General features: G+C 41.6%; 1 protein-coding gene across 2 annotated transcripts in view; it reads left to right on the top strand.

The window, feature by feature from the left end:
- Window positions 1–15541: 15541 nt before the first annotated feature.
- Window positions 15542–26351, top strand: part of LOC146675345 (neuroligin-2-like) — a 257360-nt gene continuing 246550 nt past the window's right edge. Inside the window, exons 1-2 of one of the 2 annotated variants that reach the window (XM_085400411.1) lie at window positions 15542–16121; window positions 16235–16327. The gene's annotated coding sequence lies outside the window, so the exon portion shown is untranslated. Of the gene's footprint in view, window positions 16328–26351 lie in introns of both variants that reach the window. The other variant, XM_085400410.1, reaches the window with a different exon arrangement.

Genomic DNA, 26351 nt, shown 5'->3' with positions numbered 1-26351 from the left:
ATCAGTTAATCAAAGGGTTAATGCAAAGAGACAATCGAGCATTTATTGTTCTGCAATTCAAAACAGCCCATTTAAAAATCTCTGATATTACACATAAGAACGTGTCACATGAAAGGACCAACAAAAGTCATGGAATTAACGCTCCTATCAGAGTACCGTCGAAGACTCGTCCACTTTCTTCTTCAAGGCTTATGCATAGCTAACAAAATGCCTTTTAACATTTTAATTGCATGTTAGCTCCTGTAGGTTTCTGACTTCACTCGAGGCTGTAGGTTACTTAACTGTAAAGCATAACTGCATGTCAGCATATAGCTGCCACAAACGGCTAGTGGGGTTAGACAATGTGGTCAAATACTTCAGAAAAACTTCATTGACAATACAGATTTGAAAGAATGACTTACAAGTTAGAAAATCTATGATCATTGGAAAAACTAGTTACACCTGTGAATTCAAGGGGCACATGTGTGCTATTATAATTTTAATGTTTACAGTGAATACTATAATTTATAAAAACAAAGATACATTATTAAAAAATAGTTTTAGACTAAAGGGAAAAAAAGATCTGATTAGCCATAAGGTGCAGCCTTGAACTTACGTCCTTCCACTGACTTCCTGTTAGCTAATGTGCGATTTTTAGCTAGCCTACTTAGCTTTAGCAACGTGCATAAGGGTTTGTTTTTTCATCAATAAACGTTCAGTTATGGAAACTTAAAAGTGAGCGTGAACTTTTACAACAATTAACAAAAATGTCAGGAGCATTAGGGATCTAAACTGGGAAAGGCAAAGCCTGATGATGGATATGAAGAAGGGGACCCACTGAGGATGCTAGCATTGCTGATGGTATTAGTGCTTGTCCTCAAGAAGGCCCATGATGACCGGTTCCTCAAAAGTCTCCCCCATCACCATTTGAGAATGAGCACATAAGTTTAAATAAAAGTTGGTTGGACCAATATAAATGTGCTAGAATACAGTGTGCACAGAGGTTTAGCATTTTGCTTTGCTTATTTATATTTATTAAAACAAGGGTTTGGGTTTCATTTGGAGCCAGCATTTACTAATAATGGCTTCAGCAACTGGCGAATAAATTTTGCTGTCGAGACATGGAGTGAGTTTAAAATAAATAAATAAATAAATGGAAACACAGGCAAGTGGCTCCAAATAGCAAAAACGATTGATAAAGGCATTGGTTACTTTCAGTTCATTGGTTACTTTCATGTAATTTCAGCTTTGACTGAAATTACATGAAAGCTGTGGTGGAAAGCATGCGTTTCTCACAGTGAGATCACCGTGAGGATGAACAATCATAGGACAGGACAGGAGCAATTGTATGAGCTTCACAGGAATGCTTGTAATCCATCAAATATATGGCTATATACATCCATTGTGACATATAAAATGAGATTTGTGCAGTAATTATTAGGATCTGGTGGGCATGTGTGTTGTTGTTCCTGGGTTTTGTTTCCCTTTTCGGCACAGGTAGGCAGGACACCTGCGGCGCATCGGACTTCATCAGTGGGAGCCAGTGGCGGTCCTAGCCTGTTTGGCGCCCTGGGCGAACACTCCCTCTGGCGCACCTTGCAAACGAAGGGCGCCCTTACTCCCAGCAAATGGGCGATAGAAAACTGATCGGTGCCTATGCCGTTCCCAATATGCGCTGGCATGATGTCGGGGCAGCATGAGTACTAGCAATTTTTTTTTTTTTTTTTTTTTTTTTGCCGATGCCCGTGATGCCGCCCCCCACCACGATGCCGCCCCGGGCAACCGCCCGTGTCGCCCATATCAAAAACCACTACTGGTGGGAGCATTTATGGAGCTGTGTGACGGACGTCTGGTGTCGGAGTATTGTCGCTTCCACAAGAGTCTGTTGATTCCACGCTACTAAGCTGTATGTTTAAAGATCCGTCTTCCTGCCTGCTTTCCCTCTGCACCAGCCTGTCTCGCCGCCTGCTCGCCTGCCTGTTTCGTTTGGTATTGGCCTTCTCGGATCTGTGACAGAGATTTACCTCGCACCAGCCTGTCACCACTGCCCATACCTGTATTTTCTGTGTTTCAAGTAAGCTCTCCAACTCTCCCCGTTCACCTAAGTTTAAATCTTGACTTTCGACGCTATCCCCTAACTCTGTTTGTCCCTCATCCTAAGGTCGCTCCGGTGCGCCACCTATCCTCCCGCATACCTCAGCTCTGTTTCATCCGCTCGGCTCCGTCTCCTCGCACATTTACCCTGTCACTGTACATAGCCCCATCCCTTGTAAATATTCCCCTAGTACTGTAAATAAATCCGGATCCACCGCAATCCCGAGCCCGTGTGTGTTTCTGCTACTAAATCCACCCGTTTAAGTCACCTAACAGTAATAGCTGATACAATACTTAGAAAATATGCTCTACAAGTTTTTCTCTGGGTTGTTAGTTCACAATGTTCAAAAACATAAGGGAAGATAAGCTGACAGCACAGTGTATTGAACTAAAGAGGCTGTGTTTTGCTCGACAGGCACACCAGTATATTGCAAAGGCCAGCAATCCGGACAACACTCATTGACATCCAGTGCCAGTGAAATCTGCATTGGACGACATCGGTGCAATCACTGGCAGCAGGATTATTTTACATCTTGTTCATTCTAATGATGCTTTCACAACAACCATATCACAAGAGTCACCTCAAGGTGCTTTATACACTGTAAGGTGGATCCTTAAAATAATAAATAGCAAACAACCCTCTTTGAGCAACCACTTGGCGACAGTGGGAAGGAAAAACTCTTTGATTGGTAATTTTGATTGATTGGTAATTTATTTCAACATGTGAACAATATACAAGTACATTTAGAAAAGAAATGAGAGAAAAAAATATACTATACAAATTACATACAAAAAAACATTCTGATTAATTTACATGTTGAAAGGGAGTGGGAAGAAGTATACACTTATTTAATCCCACCCCTGTCCCATAAATTATCAGTGAATATTTAGTCAGCTTCCTTACTGATATAATTTGTAATAAAAATAGTGAACAGATTTCTGATATACTATATACTATAATATCACATCATGAATTTTTTGTTTGTTTGTTTTTAAATAGAGACATTCACTTAATTTAAATATTTTCCTTTTCTTTATAGATCGAGAAGATCATATTTTTATAACTCTTTTTGAACAGTTTTATGTTTGGACATTGCTTTAATTCCATATTCAGTTTGTTCCATAGTTTCACTCCTTGAACAGAAACACAAAAGCCTTTTCTTGTAGTACGTACCTTCATTGTTTTGAAGTTACAAAAACCCCTTAAATTATAACTTCCTTCTTTCAAAAAAAACATACTCTGAATATTACCTGGCAGTTCTTTATTTTTTGCTTTGAATAGAATTTGTGCTGTTTGGAATTTCACTATATCGTCAATTTTCAATATTTCAGACTGCAAAAATAGTGAGTTTGTATGTTCCCTATAACCTGCATTGTGGATGATTCGAATTGCTTTCTTTTGAAGAGTAAAAAGTGAATGTAATGTGGTTTTATAGTTATTGCCCCAGACCTCTGCACAATAGCTTAAGTATGGTGAAACCAGTGAACAGTAGAGAATATGAAGTGATGTTCTGTCGAATACCTGTTTTGCCTTGTTTAGTACTGCAATGCTTCGTGATACTTTGGAATGAATATATCTTACGTGAGCTCTCCAGTTAAGTTTTTCATCTATTATTACCCCCAGAAATTTATTTTCACTGACTCTTTCAATATCAACACCATTTATTTGAATCTTTGCATTTGTATTTAAACTACTATTTCCAAATAACATCAGTTTAGATTTATTCAAATTTAATGATAATTTGTTTTTATCAAGCCAGAACTTCACTTTACTTATTTCATTAGTCATATCCTCCAATAAATTCTGCAGATCATCACCAGAGCAAAAAATGTTTGTATCGTCAGCAAAGAGAACCATTTTTAATACTTTGGACACTTTACAGATGTCGTTAATGTACAAGTTGAAGAATTTTGGACCCAAAACTGACCCTTGGGGTACACCACAAGCAATGTCCATACATAAGGAGCAACCATCATTTATTTTCACAAACTGCTTTCTGTCACTTAAATAACTCCGGACCCAATCTAAAACTACCCCTCTGACACCATAACGTTCCAGTTTTCTTATTAATATATCATGATCTATAGTGTCAAATGCCTTTGTCAAGTCTATGAATAACCCAGCCACATATTGCTTTTTGTCTATGGAATTTGTGATGTATTCTATTGAATCTAATAGTGCCGATGATGTTGATCTGCTTGATCTGAATCCGTACTGACTCTCAGTGAGTAGTTTATGTTTATCTATAAATTTTTCCAGTCTGTTTTTAAACAGTTTTTCAAGAACTTTTGAGAATTGAGGTAGTAAAGAGACAGGCCTGTAGTTTGTGAAATGGTGTTTGTTTCCAGATTTGTATAGAGGTATAACTTTTGCTATTTTCATTCTGTCTGGAAATCGACCAGTTTGAAATGATAAATTACAGATGTATGTAAATGGTTTTATAATAGCCTCAATGACTCTTTTAACCACTATCATATCAATATCATTACAATCCAAAGATTTGTGATTTTTACATTTTTTGACAATTTCAAGAACTTCATTTTCATCAACGGCTGTGAGAAACATAGAATATGGATTTCTGTCAATCAGTGTATCGGGTTTTTCCTGTGCTTTCCCAGGATCAGTGATTGTTCTTGCTAAATTTGGTCCAGCAGTTACAAAGAATTCATTGAGACTATTTGCCACAACATCCATATTGTATTCTTCATGGTCATTACAAATGAAATACTTGGGATAGTTCTTTTGTCCAGTCCCACATTTTATAACACTGTTCAGGATTTCCCATAATCTTTTATTATTATTTCTATTTATATCTAATTGCTTCTTATAGTATTCCTTTTTACTAAATCTAAGTATATTAGTTAACCTATTTTTATATCTTTTGTATCTGATTTCAGCATCTTTAGTTCTCGTTCTTAAGAACTCTCTGTATAGAGCATTTTTCTTTATACATGCATTTTGCAGACCTTTTGTTATCCATGGACAGTCCATATATTTCTGTTTCCTACTATATTGCTTTATTGGACAGTTGGTATTGTACAGTAATGTAAATATTCTAAGGAATTTATTATAAGCACTATTAACGTCCTGTTCCTGATATACTTCACCCCAGTTTTCCTTCAATAAATCTTTTTTAAATGCATTCATTCTTTCTTCTGTTCTTACTCGTCTGTACTCTTTTTTACTGTCCATTTTATTGATCTTGTAATTCCTATCATAGATTGTAAAAATTGGAAGATGGTCACTTATGTCGTTAATCAGGAGTCCACTTACAGTCTTATTTTCAATGTCATTTGCAAAAATGTTGTCTATGAGAGTTGCACAATGTGATGTTGAGACATGGAGTGAGTTTAAAATAAATAAGGTAGGTCTAGTAATTTTAGGGAATAGATTCATACAGTGCATTGTGTTTATAAATTCCTGGTAGGTCTAGTAATTTTAGGGAATAGATTCATACAGTGCATTGTGTTTATAAATTCCTCAGTGGTTTTATATTTATTTGGGTTTAGCAAATCAATATTGAAGTCTCCACAAATGAAAACTTTTTTGCGAGCTATTTCAATAAATGTTTCTTCTATCCAGTCTTTAAATGTCTCAATACTACTACCTGGAGCTCTGTATATACAGCTAATGATTACATTTTTACTTTTTTCTTTACAAATTTCAACTGTAATACATTCTAGTACATTATCAATCACCATCGTCATCTTTTCCACCACATTAAATTTCAAGGATTTGTCCACATACAAGGCCACTCCTCCTCCTCCTTTGTTTCGCCTAGTTATAAATGTGAATTCATAACCCTCCAGTTCAAAGTCTGTTCCTTTTTCCATATTGATCCAAGTTTCTGATAAGGCAATGACACTAAATGGATGTGAAAACTGGTTAAGATATTCTTTGATATGACTAAAATTAGCATAGAGACTTCTACAGTTAAAGTGGATAATTGATAATTTATTCTCAGTTTTAATCCTCTGATTGTAGTCTTTATTTGTATAGTAGCAGCAATTGTTATTGTTAGATGAGAAAAAGTTGTTGTCTGGATCTATTTCATATTCCAAGTCGTGTGTATTGTGATCCATATAGTTAAATGTTTTCAGTTCCAATTGATCATATTCTGCAACTGTCTGACTGATGCAGCTGATTCTTCCAGATGTATCTGAGTTCTTCCTTCCAGTGTGTGTCATAAGTGAGTGTGTGGTTGTCTGTTACCTTGTTTGCCGTCCAGATCGTGTTGCTCACTGATATTTTTCGAGATCCGCCATATTTTTAATGGTCAGAACTTTGGCTTCCTCTGGTGATCCGTTTAGTTTAATGAATATTTTGCAGTTCGTCGTCCAAGTGCCTTGGATTTTTCCCAGCTTCTTAAGGTGTCGCGCTTTTTTGGCTATTTCAGCGTTGTGTTTGGTTAGATGTTCATTGATAAAGACATTAGATCCTTTTAATTTTCTTCCTTGTTTCAGCAGCGTAATCTTGTGCTTTCGATTTACAAACCTTAATATAATAGCCGGTATGTTGCCGTTCCTCCTGGGAAGAGGGTGGCATGCTTCGACAGAGTTACAGTCCAGGGCAATCCCTTTGGACCGCAGGAAAGCAGCCACCTGTTGTTCCGTGGAGCTAATGTCAAGCTCTCCAGGTTCCTCGTTGCTGTCAGCGGTCACCGCCTGAGCGTATGACCGGGGTTTAATATGGAGCCCAGTGATGATGACGTCGTTTATCCTGGAGTATTGTTCCAGGTCAGCGACCTTACTTTCCAGGTATGCAATCTTTTTATCTTTTTCGGCATTTTGGATGTGGAGGAGCTTTACCTCCTCCACAATTTCAATGATATTTTTCTGCTGCAACCTGATAGTAGAAATTTCCTCCATTATGAAGTCAAGGGACTTTTTAATGTCCTCGACTTCCTCAGCTGTCGGTGTCCTCTTCGGCCCCATTTTATCTGGTTACCCTGGTAGCAGGTTCAGTCAGCTGATTCCTCAGTCAGCTGTTAGCCTGGTAACGCGTTGGCTAGCCTGCAATTACCTCGTTAACTCCGTTAGTCCAGTCCAATATCCTGTATCAAAGTCGTAATCCAGACAGGGTTGTACCAAAAGTTCCAACAATTTGAGTAGTCTTTGCTCCAGAAATTGATGGCCAAATTTCAAAAATCCACAGGACACGATCAAAACACAACTTCCAAACAAATGGCAAACAGGAAGTGTTAACAGGAGGAAACCTCCAGCAGAACCAGGCTGAGGTAAGGGGAAGCCATCTACCACGCACTGTTTGGGATGAGGAGAGGAAACAAGAGGACCTGACAGGAACTTCACTACGTGAGAGAAGGCAGGCAAAAACAGCTGGAATAATGGATGGCCTGAAAATCCACATATTGTATGACACAATGCATTTTAACAGAGACAAACACTATAGTGAGAGGTGTGCCAGCCTGAGGCCCAAAACGCACATTTATTAAGTTTTCCTTTTAGTTATTAAGCCATAAACTATGATTCCCTATAGAGTCTCACTGCTGTGCTCATAAACTCCTGTAACATTACATTTGGAAAACACAATGCTGATTACTTGAGATGATTTAACTGCTGGATGACTATTCGATCGGTGGCTGAAATAACCACATAATCCCTGTCTTCTGTTCACTCTAGATATGTGCAGGCAGGATTATCAATCTTACAGCTATTATATCCTGTGGGTGCATGTGCTCCCATGTGCTCATGGATCTTTGCATGTGTCGTGGGTGTTGCAGTAAAAGCTAAACTCTTGTGGTTGACACATTAATAGCAGGTTAAATCTTAAATTCAGAAACACCCTCTCTATAGAAAAACCAACCAACTGCACAACATCTGCGAATCATACAACTTGCTGAAGTTGTAGTCATTAGCGCCACAATGGCTGTCCTCTGAAAATGCCACAGACAGCACTGCATTACTTGGATAGTCTTGCTGTGGAAAACAGATGGACAAGTGCTTCAAACCTAGCAGGTACAGGGATTATTAGCTGAAATCTAAATTTTGTGACAGCTCATGGACTTTATAGAGCATGGTATAATTAAACATATATGCGTGACATTAAAAAAAATACATTAATAAAACAAACTCTTGCTCCCTCTGTAGCACAGAACTACAAGATAAAACTTACTCTGAAAACGTATCAGTTAAACTATTCAATATGTGGCGTGGCCTAGTTGGAGTGGACTTCTAGCCAAGACTGCTGTAGTAAATGCATTTTCCTCACAATGAAGCTCAGAGGAATGAGTGTGATGTATGATGTGACATTTATAGATGGCACCAGAAATGCCTGTGAATATGCAAAAACACAGCCTGACAGGATGGCTCCAGAAACCTCGCAGTGGAGGAATATTCCTGCCCGGTAACAACCCAAAGCACACTGCCAGAATCACACAAGTTTCCAAAAAAAAAAAAAAAAAAAAGGCAGAAATATAAACAGAGCAAGAAGCAAGCACAAACTTCTTGGACTGGCTCTACCTCATAGCAACCCATATTTTTTATTTATTTATTTTTGAACAGTCTGTGATATTATGAAGCCCTTAAGCCCTCCTGAATATGTTTGAATGTTTGTTCCTCATTTGGTTCTTCTTGTTTGGTGTTTTTACTACTGCTATTTACTACTGCAGGAGCCAGGATACATGGGTGCACAGTTAATGCTAGCAAACAAACCTTATGGGTCCAGTTCATGTCCTAAAAACCTATTAATTAGTGTTAACAGTGCATAAATTTGAAGCTGGAATTTTCAAGTTCAGTCAGGACCCTAACCTCCTCAAGTTGGACTTTCAACTGGGAAAATTGGAAGTCCTCACTGTGCCTTAATAATCCAAGATGGCGGCATTGGTAAAACTCTAAAACGTGTCATCTGTACAGCCACAAACATGCTGCAGCTTTGTTTTTAACAACAAAAAGCAAAAAGAAACCTTGAATTGTATTGCTAGAGATGCATTAATCCATTAAAGAATTCCTAAGAAGGCACAAACACGTTCAAGAGGTCGACTTTACAACGAAGCTCTAACTACCAGAGTGAGGCCTCTTATACTTGGATCAGCTGCATGCATTGGCATCTAAATAGATGAGTTAGAAAAAGTCATCCATGTACAGCTGTTATGAAGAAGGAACATATTCATATAAACCAACATATTTATTGTACCAGGCTGTAAACATTTTGATTGTTAAAGTTGGGAATTTCTACAAGCATTTTTCCAATTTTAAAAAGAAGGGACTGCTTTTTCTTTTTGCACCAGTAAAGGACCTGCACTGGCTTCACTTTAAAACCGGTTATCCTCCAGGCTAAAGAGGTCTGAGTCTGTCACCAAAAATTAAAGTGGTCATATGAAGTACAGAAAAAGCAAATGGCTTTAATAAAGGTGTGATGAGTTCTGCAGTGAGGTCTCTACTTTGAGTTTATCAGATATTATTCTACTGTCCGGTTTGGAGATCATGTGGTTTATTTAATTACAGGGGTGTATTCCATTCTGTATACCGTATGTGTGCCATCTGTATGAGCTGAACATATGCTGCTGTCCATTTGCACTATAAAGTGTTGGGAAGCTCAATACTTGCATCAATCGAGCACATGTTCGCTTGTTCATTATGTGAGTTTACTACCTCCTTACCATGAATAATGCATGCGTCCAGACTTCCTCTCTCAGAAGCCTCTCTCACTCACCGTTGCAACATATGAACCTATTAATGTTAATAAAAACTACACGTGCATATGTGATCACTAGGCCATAAAGTTTTAAGTTCGGAGGAGTCAATGAAAAATGCAAAGTCACACTGTGCAGGCCTCTCTCCTTCTCTTTCTTTATATCTCAGTGCAACAGCCTGCATCGAAGGGACATGTGGTGCTGCAATTAGCTCTGGCCGATTCATGGATGTGGAAACTATGCCAGTGCTCAGATGGGTACAATTAAAAACAGATGCCTCTCCAGCTAATAGCATGTGTTTGCGTGTGGCACTGAGATACTGCTACAGAGAGCGAGAGAAGGTGCGGCATATGATGGGAACCAATGCAAGCTTTGCTACTTCAGAACTAATCTGCTGGGCTCCCTGCTGCTTCAGATCAGAGAAGAGGGATACGATCCCCGACCCCAAGGGGGTGAAAGCTTGCTGAGGAGCAGAGATATCAGAAAGCAGGGTCGGAGGGAGGGACGATAGCTGGATGGAGGGAAGGAGACTTAGTGGTAAGAGGAGAGGCTGGCAGAGGGTTTCTGGGTGAGGGTGGGAAATGGAGGGAAGACAGAAAGCAGGTAAATAAATCAACAGAAACCTCAGCAGGTCATAAGCCTTCTGAGGTTTGTGGTGTAGAAGTATTGGTTTCTCTGCAGAGACAGTTATGCTCTTAGCAATTATTACAACATCTTGTACAACATACTGGATTCATTTCCTCTCTAGATCTCACTTAACCTTGAATGTATTGATTTAGCAGCTTCGGGAGGAGGCCAGCATCTTTCTCAACCTTAACATGGAAAAACAACTCCCAAACACATCCCGAGTCTATAGTAAACACTTTTATTATAACAGAGATAACAATGCATGTATGTGACATTGTGATGAGCTCCCAGACACAAGCTGCTCTACACTACCTACAGCAGTGGCTAAAGAAACAGGTTATTACTATCAGGAACTCGTAGAGACCGAAACGTTTCATGCATCTATTAATGTGGACTTACAGCTAACTAGGCCTCTTAGTTAGCTAGTTTAGTGTTTTCTGTTAATTTATGTTGTAAATTTATGTTGCATGTAGCACCTTGGTTCCTGGAGGAACGTTGTTTCGCCTCACTGTGTACTGTTAAACTGTATATGGTTGAAGTGACAATAAAGCCAACTTGACTTGACTTGACTTGACCGCTCCATTATTTATTTAAAAAAAAACACAACATAAACACTAAATATTATAAGCTAAATAATCAGCCAAGCTTGATATTTTTTTCAAGGCTTAAAAACAAAAAAAACCCCTAGCTTATAAACATCATGATCATTTCATTTCATGACTCAGAAATCTTCCAACTTCAGGTATAAAAGGAAAGATTACTGTTGTAAGATGTGCAACCAAGATGTGTTTGTGCAATGTGATAAATTATCAATATACATTTATTGCAATTAAGCTTCCTCAGCATGCAGTTTAAAGTTCTGTAGCCCATATAAAAACCATGCTAGTCTAGTGCTAGTTTTGGCTAGCAGGTAGCGTTTATTACCCTTGATCGTAACACATCAGTAATGTGACAAAGAGGAAATACTTTTTTCTTCATGAAAATAAGTACACAACCTCTGGGTGCCAAAGACTTTTAATGAGTCTCGTGAACACTTACGGCTGGCTCCATAAGTGTTTCAAACCCTGTTAGCTTCCATGTTAAAATGCCTGAATGCAACCAAATAGCTAGCGTTAGCTGACACCCATAGCCAATGCTAGACCATTCACAGCGACTACTCCATCTTTTATCTCCAGTGTATACTGAGAATGGACAATGACACCGTGCTCCACAGATCTAACTAATACTTAAGCTATCTTTCTATGCTATACTTGACTCATACATCGCAATCTGCAGCAGAGCAACACTTCCAATAAATAACTCTCTGGTAAAAAAACAACAACAACAACCTTTATAGTAATAAGTGAGAATGTGAGTGTGTGAAACACAGCATGACACCAGGAGGTAAAGAGCAGGAAGCTGATTGAGGCAGGTGCCTCACAGCCAACACGGAGGTATAAAGACTGAAGAGAAGGAAAGTGAAGCAATGCACAAGTCAACAAAGGTTATCTGGGACAATTTTAGCAGTAAAGAGCAGACACTGTGTGATATATAACAGCCTTAAAGATGTAATGGTGACACTACAGAGAATGGAATAAGGCCACCGAGGGAGGATAAGAGGGGCAAGATTTTGAGCTTTCATTGTTGCGCTGTATGACTGAAGGATAATTACTGTTGCGAGAAGAAGAGGAGAATGAGTGCATTTAAAGTGTCTGTACCATGCAGTCCCTCTGCTTCTCCTGCCAAGCTAAGGTCCAGCCATGTAGTAGCTCTGTCTCTTTTCCCCTAAACAGCTTTGTGAGTTAAAAGCTCTTGGCTCTGAGTTTGTTGTCAGCTATTTGAACAGACTTTTGCAGGCCTTCCCTACCCACAGAGGAGTAATACCCTCCGACTATGTGTACATAGGTGAGTGCATACTACAGTCGTTGTGAATTAATTACTAGGGACCAATAACGTATTTCTCCTGGACAGTCGGTTTTAAAGTGTGTGACAGTGTCGTACGTCTCAGTCTGCAAACACAGAAGGGATTTGTGGGTATACTTACTGGGTCAGGTTGCTGGAAAGTAAATTAGGCGGAGAGAAAATACTCTGGGTGCCTGAGACAGAAAGGTTAATGGCTTTATGAGATTGCAGTGACATATTATTGCAAACACCTCAGAGCAAACAAATTATTTGATTGTGATATTGAAGAATGTAGCAGTTGTTCCTGCCTGTTAATGGAATATTAAATCCACAGGGTGTGGACATGTGTTACTGTGCCTTACAGTGCCATGTACGTACATCCTCGTATTGTTTTTGAATAAAGTGTAACACTTTCCAACGACATTTTTAGGTTCTTGGTGGTCTACCTCAACAGTAGCATAAGGATAATTAGCTTTTTTCACTTATTTATTCAACAGATTTATTACTGTGTGTGAAATTATTCAGTGAAATAAGTAAGTACACTTTGGACTCAAACACTTGCGTTACTGTCTGTAGTGCAAAAGGAACATTTTGTAGCAAGTGCAAGCTAAATTGTTAGTTTTGCGGTGGTACTAAACAACACTACAAAGAAAATTACTTCAACTGATTTACGTCAATGGATGTAAAAAATTATTGGTGGAAAAAACTGCAAGCTTTTTAGTAGTGTACTTGAAGAACAGAAGCTTGCTTTTCCTTTGTTTGTGTATTTAAAGATAATAGCTGTAAAAAAGCATTGGTGGAAAAAAACTATGTACACTTTGGCCTCTTAAGTTAGCGTCGTATCCGTTATTAATTTAGCCTCTGCTTCTAAACAAGCAAAGCAGGTTGTAAAGTCGATACACAGCATGCATAAATGATTTTGAAGGCAGATTTTTAAAGCAAAAATAGAAAGAAAACTGGATTCAAAATCAAGACCACTGGAAATAAAGGTGATACAGATATATTTCTTGCACGTGCAAGAAATACAAATTAAAAAAGCATAATACAAAAGTCTGATGCATCCATAGCTTACCTGATTTTTGAACCACAGAATCGGCTACGATACACTGGAAAGCTTAGGTAGAGTTTTAGGCAACATAAAGAACGATAGTGAGATCAGCCTGACTGTGAAACGCTCAGAATATGAGGCTGAGAATTTTAACACTGATCCTAAACATAACTGGATGCAAGTAAAAATAAATGAGTGGCTAAGATGTTGGATGTCAAAAGATTGGAATCACTCAAATTCCCTTCATATGCAGGATTTATGGCTTTCCTTGCATATACAACTCATTTTAAATCCCCCAACATTTCAGCTGGATTCAAATCTGGGCTTTGAACAGGCCATTCTATAACTGTGCTCTCTTCTTTTTGAGATTTAAGATGCAGAATTCATACTTTGATGGAAAAAATATGATGAAAAAGTTAAAAAATCCCCACTGGATGTACTTATTTTTTTTCCACATCAGTGTAACAATGTATTCCCTGTAAGTCTCAATGCATTGTTTTCCCTTGTGGGCACCAACTATTTCCTTTTAAAGTAGCTCTCTTTTGAAAATCCAGACAATAGAAGAAAAGAATCTGAGGTGGGTGTCTGCAGGGACCCCAGGGGCACATCAAAGGGGCGGTTGACTGGTCAGTTATGCAGAGAGCTGCAGTAATCAAGCACAACCGGCTTTAATGATGTTGGAACACACACATAAACACATAAATTCTGCTCAGGACAGCAGCTCCCACCGGGGCTTAACAACCGCAAAACTGACCTCTAACAAAATAGCATCACGGCTTTAGGAATGAGCTGCGTGCAGGCATAGATGGTCCATGCAGGCTCAGGTATCAGGTTTCCCTGGTGGGCCATTACCTCTGATGCCTGGCTAGGGTCTATCAAGTGTAGGACATCAAAATCACGGCTGTACATGCAGACACGCATTTACAGGCCCTCTGCCTCCTCAGATTGGCCTTGGGATGTCAAAAGGGGGAATGAACATCGACCGGCAGAGACCATTTGTCTCAGTAGTGGAAATTTTAGCCCCACAGTGTCCGCTCTCCCCCTTTCCTCCTCCTCTCTCTCTCCGCCTCCTCTCAGGCATTTTTGAGGTGTCTGAAGGTAAAAAGCAAGACGGGTGGACATGATGTTTTGGCTGACTGACAACAGATCAGCTCCCCACATGGGTGGAGAGACAGCCTGTTTCTCTGTGGTTTATGAGGATGTGAATAGTGAACGGATGTAAAGCTGTAAATCTGTCTGGGAGCACAGGCATCAGCTGGCTGTACCTAGGGGTTACCGTTGTTAGACTATACTTTAACTAAAGTGACTGCAAACAGCAGAAGGTGACGATGGAGCAAAAAAAAAAAAAGAAAAGTTTTATTCAGCGAGCTGGGAATTCCTGGCAGGCATCAGCCACCAACTGTGGATACATGGCTCTGCAGTGGAATAGTGACGGAGGCAGATGTTTGGCTGTGTTACGAACCCGGTAATAAGACAGGCATGTGGCTGTGTTGCATCCAGAGGAGCAGGTGCTGCCACCACACTGCCATTACCATCTGCACTGATGAGATCAGGGACCCAGCCGTGCTGGATGTTTGATGATTATTATCCCTTAAAGTAAAATATAAAATAAATAATCATGCAAGCTGGTGAAGTCGGGAGTATCATTTTTATCTCCCGCGATTTCACTGTAAAATTAGTTTATTGTCTCATTTGGCCCTGGCAATGTGATATTCACGCCTCAAATATGTCTCTGCAGTAAGCACTAGCCAGTCTGCCAGTATGAACTGAAGTGGATGGATGAGGAAATGGTGGAGGTTAGGAGAATGGTGAAGGGATAGAGGGAAAGAAAGATGCAGAGTGATGGAGGAGAGGATGTAAAAAAAATGGGATAGTATCCCTTTAATGTCCTCTGACGTCATGATGATGCAGCTCTGCCGGGCTGGGTGCGAGCGTAGGAAAGGAGGAGAGTGATACCGACAAAAAAAAAAGAAACTCCTCAGCACTATTTTTTTAGTCCCCTTGAAGAGAAGAAGGAACACCCTTTATACAAGAGGGCGGATTAACACCTATTGTCACTAGCAAGTGAATATGTCAACGAAAGCACGCTGAACGCCACACGCTTTAATAGAAAAAGCGACCATATTGAGGTCAGAGGAAAGCGTTGCCAGGGCGACCGGCTTGCTAGGGAGGACACTGCGGCGCGCGTCACACGCCGGGGACGAGCGTAGCTGCCTGCCTGCGTGCGTGCCTTACGAGGGTGCGCACGTGCGCGAGCGCGCGACGGCCAGCCGGAGCGGTCACGGCATCCTCGCAGCAGCAGCAGCGGCAGAGGCAGCATCCTTCTCTTCAAGACTGCTGGAGCACCGCGATTTGTGCGTCCGCCGTTTCTGATACAAGCTAAAGCGAGCCGAGCCGGAAGCTCGGCAGCGTCTTGGCTGTCTTTACTGGGATTTATTTTGGATTTATCGTCGACGTCCTAGGAAAATAAGAAGAAAACACAGTCCGAGAGAGTAAACCTGAGTAGCTGAGACCACTGGTCAACACAGGTGATACTTTCCGGCTGTCAAATCCGCCGAGTCCCCGCAGACACGTCCGGGTTATTTCGGGGTTATTTTGCAGTTTAAAGGCCTCGATAAAAAGAGACATTGGTCCTGTGGCACGCTGGACTGTCAGCAGAGAAATTCATTTCTTGCGGGGACCAACCCGAGCTCGGCTGCTCGTATGGAGAATCCTACTAAACCGAGCTGTTTGTGGTGGGTATTGCAGTAGAGGCAGCTTTATTTTTGGGATTCAGTCTCCACTCTGTCATCGTCTCCAGCCATGAAGTCCCACCTGCCGGCCCGGTTGGACTGAACGAGGTAGAGCTCTGCCGAGGGGGACCTCCCCCCTCTCCTCCCTCCCCAAAGTATTTGAGCTATTTTCTTTTTTTTTTTTTCTTTGTTTTCATTTTTATCTTTGTTTTTCCCGCGAGCTGGCGGAAGGTTTAAGGAGAAGGACGAAATCTGAAGAGAACAGCAGTGGGAATCTGGCGCCCTACCAGCACCCGTGGATCCCACGTTAACAGGTAGGCTGAGGTTTATACGGTGGATGCTGATTGAGGTTATTCTCACTGAAAATTCTTCGAATTTGATTCATATCTAAAGTGTGTGTCAGCAGCTGAGTGAGAGGATGCATTGACCCCCACCCCTAAAAAAAACATGCCTGGAATGAATTATATGTTGTGTTACTTGCAGTCTTTTCCCCCCAGCATGCTTTAAAAAAAAAAAAAAGTATGTATATTTGCTGTGGACCTGTTGAGAATGAACCACACTTCGTGCAGATGAGCTCCTCCATAATCACACAGAAGATGCATCCGCTGTGCCATTAATGAGGGACCTGCACTCAGAGCTCTTCTGGTGGGATGAGAGAAACAGAGGCTGCCATTCGGTCAGGCTCAGCTTATTCCTGTGCCCCTGGATTACATGCAGCATTTGTAGCATTTTCTAATCAATAGAGCTTCTCTGAGATTGCAGAGAATTGCTCATTGTGCCTTTTTTTTTTTGGCATTATCTGGAAGATAGAGATGAAGGAGGAAACCATGGGAATTCTCGCAAGCAACTTAAATTGAGCCTGTTTTCATCTGACCTTTATTCTCAAAAGACCCCAGGAAGCGCCTTGGCCATGAGAACATATTCCCCTAAATGCTCCCCTACAAACACGCACACACACACAGATAAATGCACACAGACACACAGCACGAAGAATGGGGTGCATTTATATGCTGTGGCTGATGTTGTGGGGCATTCGGATCAGCAGGGCCTTCTAGATGATAGAATTCAACAGGGACAAGAAGACCTCTGTTCTTATCTACAGCAGAGAAGGGGAAGGCTCTCCTTGGTTTAGGCAGCTATCCTGCCCTATATAGCAGATAGGGACATCTCCTCTGTGGGGAGAAAGCATTTAAATGGAGGCAGAGGGAAATATGTGGAAATGTGTCCTTGTGCTAAATAGATGTTGTCACAGAGGAGTTGTTATTTACCTCGCCGGCAACCAGCTAGAAACTTTGAAGACCCGCCGAGATGTTTAAGGGGGATAAAGGTGGCGTGCTAATGCAGTCTGTTGAGGAATTGCAGACATTTGTGTGAGCGAGCAATACGTACACACAGAGAGAGATAAAAATGAAATAGAGGGAAAGACATTAGTACATCCTAGCTCCATTGTTACAATGCTCTCGGTGCTCATTGCAGCTGAGCACCTGGCATTGCAGAGTGTATAAATGTAAGTATAAATATGTATATGAAGATCAGAATCTTTTACCCTTAAAAAATTGGCATTAGTCGGCCTCTAGATGTTATCGCTGTCATCTCGAGGTTTGCTGGTCGGGTTGAGTCACATATGATCATATTCTGATTGGTTGGACAGCCAGAGGTATAACCTCTGAAGGAAACGTTACATTAGCAGCACTCTGGGTTGGATCCATGACCATTTACCCAGTATACGGTCTTGGGGGTGGCTGAAGCTGGTCTGAGACAGAGCAAAAGGTGGATCCACCAAGATCCTTTGGAGGAGGTGGTCTCGGTATGGTTCCAAACAAACTCCATCTGTCCAATGAGGGGACTCATTCTCATGTGGTTTGTAGTCATGCATTTTTGTTTGCTTGGATTTTTCTCTGTGTGAAAACAAACCAAACCACAGGAAGAAGCTACAAGTTAACAAACTCATCAAGTGATTCGGACCACAGTAAACGAACTATAGGTGTCAAAACACCCTAACTGAACAAACTTATTGGATAAAAGCTTGTTAATCTCAAATCCTGAGCAAATGAGCATGTCCAGAATAATCATTCTTTCTGCCTCTTAGAATGACCATAATTGATCAAATGGAAAGTTCTGTTCATTGTTAGCTTTGCAAAGTGGACAAAGGGAAGTGTACTGAGGTCAAAGGCAAAAGGGGCCAAGCACTGTTTTGTGGTTGTGTAGACTTCAACACAACCAGAAAAGTCACACCTTGCCTGCCATTGGAAAGAATGCAGGTTGAAAGCACTTTGTGTTGGCTTCCCTTTGTAGACCCGGAAGCTGTGTCCGCCTTTGATACTCTCCGGTTAAAATCATTTGTTTTACCTGTCCATACATGGGCTGTTTCTCAGAACCACAGATTATTGGAAAAGAGGGACATGTTAAATAAGACTGTCTGCATAACATTTTTTTTCTGAGGAAAAAACCCCAAAAAGGCCAAAGAGTCAAGCGTCAGCTATATCTCACTTCAACAAACAAAACAGTATATCCTCTGAAAATGGCTGGCCAACTTTTGTGCTTCAGGCCTGAGGCTTTGGGAGTAAATATATCAGAGTTGGCACATATTTCAGTGTCTTTGGCATTTAGCATCTTCTCCAGTTCTGGAATTTGCCAGTAGCAGCAGCTAGACCCAGACCGAGCTGGATGTGAAGCCTTCTCTCCCCTTAAAAACAGAAAAGCATGTAATGGGGCCTGTTAACCATCTTCATCTTGTGTTGGGATCACCGGTTACCGTAGTTCTGTTTTTGGAAATCTTACAAACATGGGCAGAAGGTCAGCTGTCCATTGGTGTTGCTTTAGTGTAAAATAACTAGGTTAAAATGATTTAATATGCTGGGTTTTTATGTTTATCTATAATTCATTGAGGTAAAGCAGGAGAGCAGGTAGAATGCAGTCAGTGCTCTGCTGTCGATTCAGTTAAGCAGATTTTTGGTTGAAGCATTGTACAGTATCATTTTACAAATAGATTTTCTTTGACTGACCACAGCTCCACAAGATACGATTGAGTGTTTCTGCCATATACTGTTCATCCATTTATGGGAACTTGTTATATACTTTTGTTTGCAAGAAATCATACATTTTTTATTGGTGTTTCTGTGTGTGTGTGTGTGTGTCCTTATCAAATGCATGCAGAACCCATAAAATCATTGCTCAATGCCAGCCCTCCCGGGCAAGATGCAGCAGAGCCAGAGGCAGATGGGGCTGAAGTGTTCAAAGCATGCCGACGGGTAGATTGATGTCTCCTAGCACGGGTCGCTAAGCAGTCAACAGATGCAGGGCGGTGTTGTGACAGAGTGCGATGAAATGGTCATCACGATCACACGCTTTCACAGCGCTTTAAAAAGCCCTACCTGTCAGTGTTACTGCGTCTGATTTTGTCCCTCACTGTTTATTTTTTGCTATTGACAAATCAGTGACAGCAGGTTTCCCAGTGGGTTAGGAAGCCTTCTCGCTGTGGAGTAATCGGAGCTGCTGCTAATTTTAGGCTGCGAGATCTTCAGCGTTATGACAGCTGATGCGCTGTCTGGAGAACTGGAGACTCATCTGATGAATGCTGGGGAAATTAAATGTTTGTCTAGCAAAGTTGGAATGAATTAGTAAAGCTGGCTGTACACAGAAGTCCTCAGGGAGGTGCTGTTGTTCATACCTTCCTTCTGTTAGAAGAAGTTTGTATGTGTGTCACTCGGTACTTTGAAGGCGCATGAAGACATTTTTAGGACTACTGGAAGAAATTAAAATCTGCATACATGTGAATTTGCCTTCCACTCTCCAGCTAACTTTAAGCACTGTGACAAACTGGACAATTATTGGATGTATAACAGGGAAATATTAAATAACTGTGGCAGCCTGTTTGCACATATGAAGGATCTAAGACTCAGAGGAGCGTGGAACATAGAGTTAATGGATGTATCACTGAATCTCATTACGCCTTCACAGGACTACGTGGCCTGTAAGCACATTCTAAATTGATGACCAGTCGTTGTGATCTCATCCGGGTTACTGCTAATCACAAGCCGAACCTGTTTTCTCTGTTTTACTGATTGACTGTGACGCTGTTGAAACGGACTAGCTCAACAGTGGATCCGCTCTTTAAACCGGAAAAGCTTGAAGAATTGGAAGAGGCTGATTAAAATGGGAACGTGCCTCTTCTTAGTTCTTGAGGTAGAGTGGCTCCTGTCAGTCCAGACACAGGTCGTTGCTAATACGTTAGTGGAGGTGCGTCGCTGCGGCAGATTACAAAAAAGGACAAAATTAGCAAGCTGATGGATCAAAGTAAGAAATGGAATAAATGGCGCTTTGCAGCGTCTGAATTGACAAACAGATGGGCATTACAAAATGTTTAATAGTCAGAGTGCGCAAACACTAAAGTGCATTGGTTTCTGTGAAGAGCGGGTGACGCACAGCTAGATTACCTAGCATGGTTTTCTGGATTGCTTGTTAGTTTATTGGACACATGAGCACAATCCAAACTGGTGTGTTGTTACTGTACTCAAACATGCTGGCAATATAATCTTGTCCAGCAGGCTTCGACTGCCCTGCCCCTCCCTGCGAGCAAAAGCTCTTCTTATTGGCAGTTCTTTGCAAACTGCAGATGTGAGGGGTTTGTGAGCTGAATGTTTAAATGAGGGCGGGCCCCTCTCAGTGAGGTCACACAGAGCCACTAGTAGAAAAAACTGTCTAAAACTGAGTGTTTGACCAGGCTGAAATCAAGGCTTTTTGGATCAAATGGATTGTAGACATATGGCAGAGGACAAATAATAATGATAACAATGAGAATCGGTCCACTTTGACACAGGTACAGTACAAGGACAGGGAGGACGCAGGCACCACTGAGTGCGCCAATTAGAAAGAAGTGAATTGTTTACTTGTAATTATTGACAAAAAACAAGTGTAAATGGACTCTCGCTCGTTGCCGATGTGTTTGTCCAGTAGACCAGCACTAATAGGACACTGCTCTCTACACATGATGTAAGATGAGTTTTGGACTGCTTGCGCTCTCTGATAATGACAGTAGGCTTTTGTATTATCATATATACTCTTGCACGACTCCTTTAATGCCTCATTTCTCATTGACATATCCATTTATTTTTCTTCGGCATCCATCTGTGGCAGTCATTCATCTGCTTCAGAGGAGTCTGGATGTTTTCTTCTTCTTTTTTTTGTAACGGACTCTGTGTCGTTGCTATGGCAGCATCATTTTGGAAGGCTAAGCCCCTCAAAGATTTCAAACGTGAAGGTCTTCTTTTTTTCCCCCTCAGTTCCAGTTGTTTGTAAGAATGCACCAGCACATATTCTTGTATAGGTAATAAATATAATAAATAAATAAATAAGTAAGTAAATAAAATAAACATGACATCACCATATTGATTGCTGCAATGCCCAAAATGCTGCAGGCTGCATTTTTTCTTTATCCATGATAAAGCCAAATAAACAATGTTCCCTGGTGCTGTGCAGAAGCTTGACATGAAATCATTATGACCAGATATTTTATTCCATTAGAAACTTGCAAGCCTAAGCACCAGCCTGTCTCGTCTTTTCCGGTATATACAGTGAAGTAGGAGGTTCTTTCCCTCACACATTAACACACATGGGGCCTTTGCATTTAAAGGTAAGAGTTTATATTCTAGAGACTGTTCTGTGATGTGCGTAGCTCCATGTTGTGTGCTCAGCCTGCCAGTGTGTCTTGTTTTGTTGCTATTCTCACAGAGTGCTGCTCTCCCACAGTGCCACCACAGAGGCCCGTCTCTCTTCTTTGAAACTGGTGAAAGAGATCTTTGATGGCCGGGGTGCAAGATGGAGATAAGGTTTTAGAGCTGTTATTCGTCTTACTTCTTTTCTTCCTCCCTCTTCCTCTATTTCTTCATATTGCAGCATTTTCTGCTGTTTGTCACTTGTTAATCTCTCACTCACTCTCACACTCACACAAGCTTGCACACTCCTCATTTTTTTCTGCCTTGTGCTTGTCTTCAAACCCTCGGGCCGTCTATCAACGTGAGGCGTTCAGCACTCATTAAGGTTAGATCAAGGTCGAATGATCCGACACATTTTTATGGAGGGGAGGGGGGTGAGAACCAAAAACTTTGCTCTCCGAGTCTCCTGCCGACAGCAGCAGCAACCTTCACATCACTGCTCCTCCTACCCCCTGCTAGAACCAGGCTGACCACCGGCCAAGATCAATGAACATTTACTCCTCTTATTTCTTTAGAAAGATAAAAGCCAAAGGAAGACACAGAGACTGTGAGAAACCACCCAGAACACCCATCGGCCAGCTATCGGGATAGCTAACATCCCACTGACGGTTTCACAGAGCAGACTGGCTCCAGCTCAACATTTCCTCTTAAACAGAAAACATGCAGAGCTTTGGAACTCTGTTGAACTGTATTGCACAATCAAGTCCTTAATAGAAAGCATAATACAGTTTTGATGGACTCAACAGCAGCGGGGTCAGCAACGGGTTGGATTAAATGCATCATATATCTGGCACTGCTTCTGTTGACACATGACCAATGTATCTCTCCCTGTCACTGCCACGATGATCTACGAAGGTGTTGAGTCTCCTGGCAGTTGCCCTTCGGATTAAAGAACCACTAGTCTGGGACCGACTCTGTAATTTAAATGAACTTATAGGAAATAGTTTAGTCATATTATAGTAAAGGCTGGGTAATAAATGTTTCCAAAGGGCAACATGAGAAACTAGGACTGTTGTGGAGGATCGCACCATGAAGCTTAAAAAGAGATCAAAGTAATATTGAGCAGAATTGGGTTCAACTCACTGGTCAATGAACTGGTTGTAGTGTTTTTCTGTTCTACCTGAGCAGTCAAAGCATTTGACAGCTTCCCAGTTTCTCATGTCGGTGCTTCAGGAAATGAATTGCCCAACCCGTGTATCATTTACAACAGGGGTGAGCAACTCCAGGCCTCAAGGGCTGGTGTCCTGCAGGTTTTAGATCTCACCCTGGGTCAACACACCTGAATCAAATGATTAGTTCATTACCAGGCATCTGGAGAACTTCAAGACATGTTAAGTGCATAATTTAGCCATTTAAATCAGCTGCGTTGGATCAAGGACACATCTAAAACCTGCAGGACACCAACCCTTGGGGCCTGTGTGTGTGTACACACACACACACACACACACACACACACACACACACACACACACACACACACACACACACACACACATATATATATATATATATATATATATATATATATATATATATATAGAGATATAGAGATATATAGATATGAGATATATAGATATGAGATATAGAGATATATAGATATATCTATATATATATATCTATATATATATATCTGGGCGATCGTGGCTCAAGAGTTGGGCGTTCGCCTTGTAATCGGAAGGTTGCCGGTTCGAGCCCCGGCTTGGACAGTCTTGGTCGTTGTGTCCTTGGGCAAGACACTTCACCCGTTGCCTACTGGTGGTGGTCAGAGGGCCCGGTGGCGCCAGTGTCCGGCAGCCTCGCCTCTGTCAGTGCGCCCCAGGGTGGCTGTGGCTACAATGTAGCTTGCCATCACCAGTGTGTGAATGGGTGGATGACTGGATATGTAAAGCGCTTTGGGGTCCTTAGGGACTAGTAAAGCGCTATATAAATACAGGCCATTTACCATTTACCATGCTAAAGAGTAAATAGGAGAGCTTTTCAAGAAAGTGGGCTGTGAAGGGACAGACTGCGGAGCCGGGAGAGTAAGGCGGGGAGAGGGATGCCACAACATTACAACAGCATCATCTCTATTTTGCACTTCTAACATCTGCTATATGCTCCCTCTTCCCTGCTGTTCTAGTCACATTAGTATTGGCTGACACACCACCACATATATTAGTATGAGCTGTCAGCCGAAGCCCTAACAACTAGCTTGAGAAGGACCAGTTGAATGGTAATGCTGGCAGAGGAGGCAGCAGCAGCAGCAGTTGTGGCTGTGTTGGCCAACATGCTGAAGTGTTATCGCTGTGGCTGTACTGTATAATGATGTGGGTTGTTATAAAACACACATATTTCCCTCTGGAGCTGGAACAAACACACACACAGACACACAAAAAAGGCACAGATCTCAGTCAGTCAAACATAATGAGCCTAGCCAGTTGGCATAGCTGGTGGCTGTTCCGTAGACTGTTACCCATTTGATGTCCATCTGCTGACATAAGTGACGGTGGGTTGCGGTGGTTGTGTTGGAGGCATGGCCAGAGCTGCCAGCTAATGGCAACACTTGAGGATGCAGATATAGCGGTCTCTGCTGTCCTCCTCCCAGAGGTTACCGCTGCTGTTTAGAGAGCTGCCTGCAGGAGTTGTGGATGGACTGTTTACCACACCATAGTCACTAACTTCTATATAGCTCAAACATTTCTCATTGAGGCGTGGAAGTGTGTGGGCATATACAGGATGCCACAACCTCACCTTAAAAACCAAGCCTCCACCGCTCCTCCTCCGAATAAATCGAGCGTTCACTTCAATACACTGCACGCTGTCTAGCTCCAGTTGACGCATTGTTAGGCTGCTAGGCCTTAGCTGTCCTGATGGCAGATGCTAATGAAAAGAATAAGCCCATTTTAACATTGTGAATTACAATGTCTCTTACTTGACAGCCTCTCGCTACGAGAGTTTGCTGGTTATGAACGAAAGCAGTGGAGCGACAGTGATGAATGAGCGGCAGAATGGCAGCGTTACACTTTCAGTGATGCAGAGCAGGCGATGATCGTCACTGTTATCGTCACAATCAGCAAAGAAAACCCTCAGGATGAAGAGGGACACACACACAAACACACGCATCAACACAGACACACACACGGAAACAAAAGGTTTCGCCTTTATGCACACGCTAAGCAAATGCCTCAAAGCCCTCTGCACGCCTTTCTCCTTTGATTTATTTGAACTAAAGGCACTTTTCTTTTTGTTTTGTCCTAATATTTAAGGATGCAGCATGTGTATCCTCCATCCTTCATGGAAAACAATGCATGTTGTTTGAATCATTCATCTGTGGCTCTTCGCATTGTCTCTCAAGGCTGTAGCAGTTCCTCTCTTGACAAATGATAGCAGGAAAAAGAGGCTAAATTCCAGTCTTGTGTGGCTCGCTTTTGGACCAAAAACAACCCCGCGTGAGCAGATTTTCTCGGAACAAATTTTCACAGGTAGCAGCTCCCAGCACCAGGAACATGAATGTCACTGTTCTGACTCGTAGCGAACTATATTGAGTGCACTTATCTGCTACCCTCAGGCTACAGTATCTTGGTAAAAATGACTCATGTTCCCTGCGCTGTGCCCTTGATGTGTCCCTTCTGACTGTCTAGAATTTGAATAAAAGAACTTTGAACTTTCTTTTTCAGGTTTTGGGTGTAACAGATTCACGAATTTAAGAGGTTGATAGTGATCATAATATGAATATAAAATATTAGAAAAGCAAGTATAGGGAGCATGAGCTATAAAGGTAATAGGTACAGTAATGTATAGGCTACATGTAGAGAGTGTAACAACTTAGTGGAAAAAAGATAGGGTCTTGTCATTTTAATTAGGCAGGGTAAGGGAGTGTAACCTTGATCACACACCGGTGCTGCTGCCTAATGAGTAGTGAGATTGTTTTGGAGGGATGTTACGACGTATGCCTTTTACACTGTTAAAATGACTAGGATGGCATTTTTGCTGCAAAGATGGAGACCTGGGAAGGTCTCTGTGAGTGCCGACATTAAATAGTCTCTTTCCTTTCTGCTTTAAACTCCAGCGATTTGAAAATTACAAGGGGTTTAGGAGAAGAGGGCGCTGATTCAGAAGGTTGCAAGTCAGCAGGATTTCCGAGGCCTATTTCTTCACTGTCCCTTCCTCTGTCTTCTTTCGTGGAGAATAAAAACAATTCAAGGATTCGTCTCACTAGAGGACACGCTTTGCATTCTGGAGGACACAACAGCCACGAGGGTGTGCGTTATGGAAGTATGTGTGTACCTGGCATGCGCATTCCTCCCATTCAGATTGCGTTCATAAATACCTGAATTGATTTTCCAGATGTGTGTGAAAGTCTGAACCACAGGTTGCGTTGTGACATCTTGTTTTGCCAGACTTTGATAAATCTGAAGAGGTGGGGTTGTATTGATTCCAGCATGTGAGCCGATAGTTCACGATCATCGCTAACATGGAGACATTTCCATCAGAGTTATTGGATGGGCCCAGTCGATTGAGTTAAGTACACAAGGGAAATCAAAATCCCACTGTGGGCTCATCATCCTCTGGGTGTTCAGCTGGGAAAATCTGCTTGCCTCTTTGTTGTTCCCTGCCTAACCTCCACCCATTTGGCCTTCCGTCA

The sequence above is a fragment of the Rhamphochromis longiceps genome, linkage group LG3 (genome assembly GCF_057381845.1).
Source record: "Rhamphochromis longiceps isolate RC_006_pf linkage group LG3, R_longiceps_female_GT1.1, whole genome shotgun sequence".
NCBI classification, from domain to species: domain Eukaryota; kingdom Metazoa; phylum Chordata; class Actinopteri; order Cichliformes; family Cichlidae; genus Rhamphochromis; species Rhamphochromis longiceps.
The sequence above is the reverse complement of the archived record's forward strand: the minus strand, read 5'-3'. Positions and strand labels throughout refer to the sequence as shown.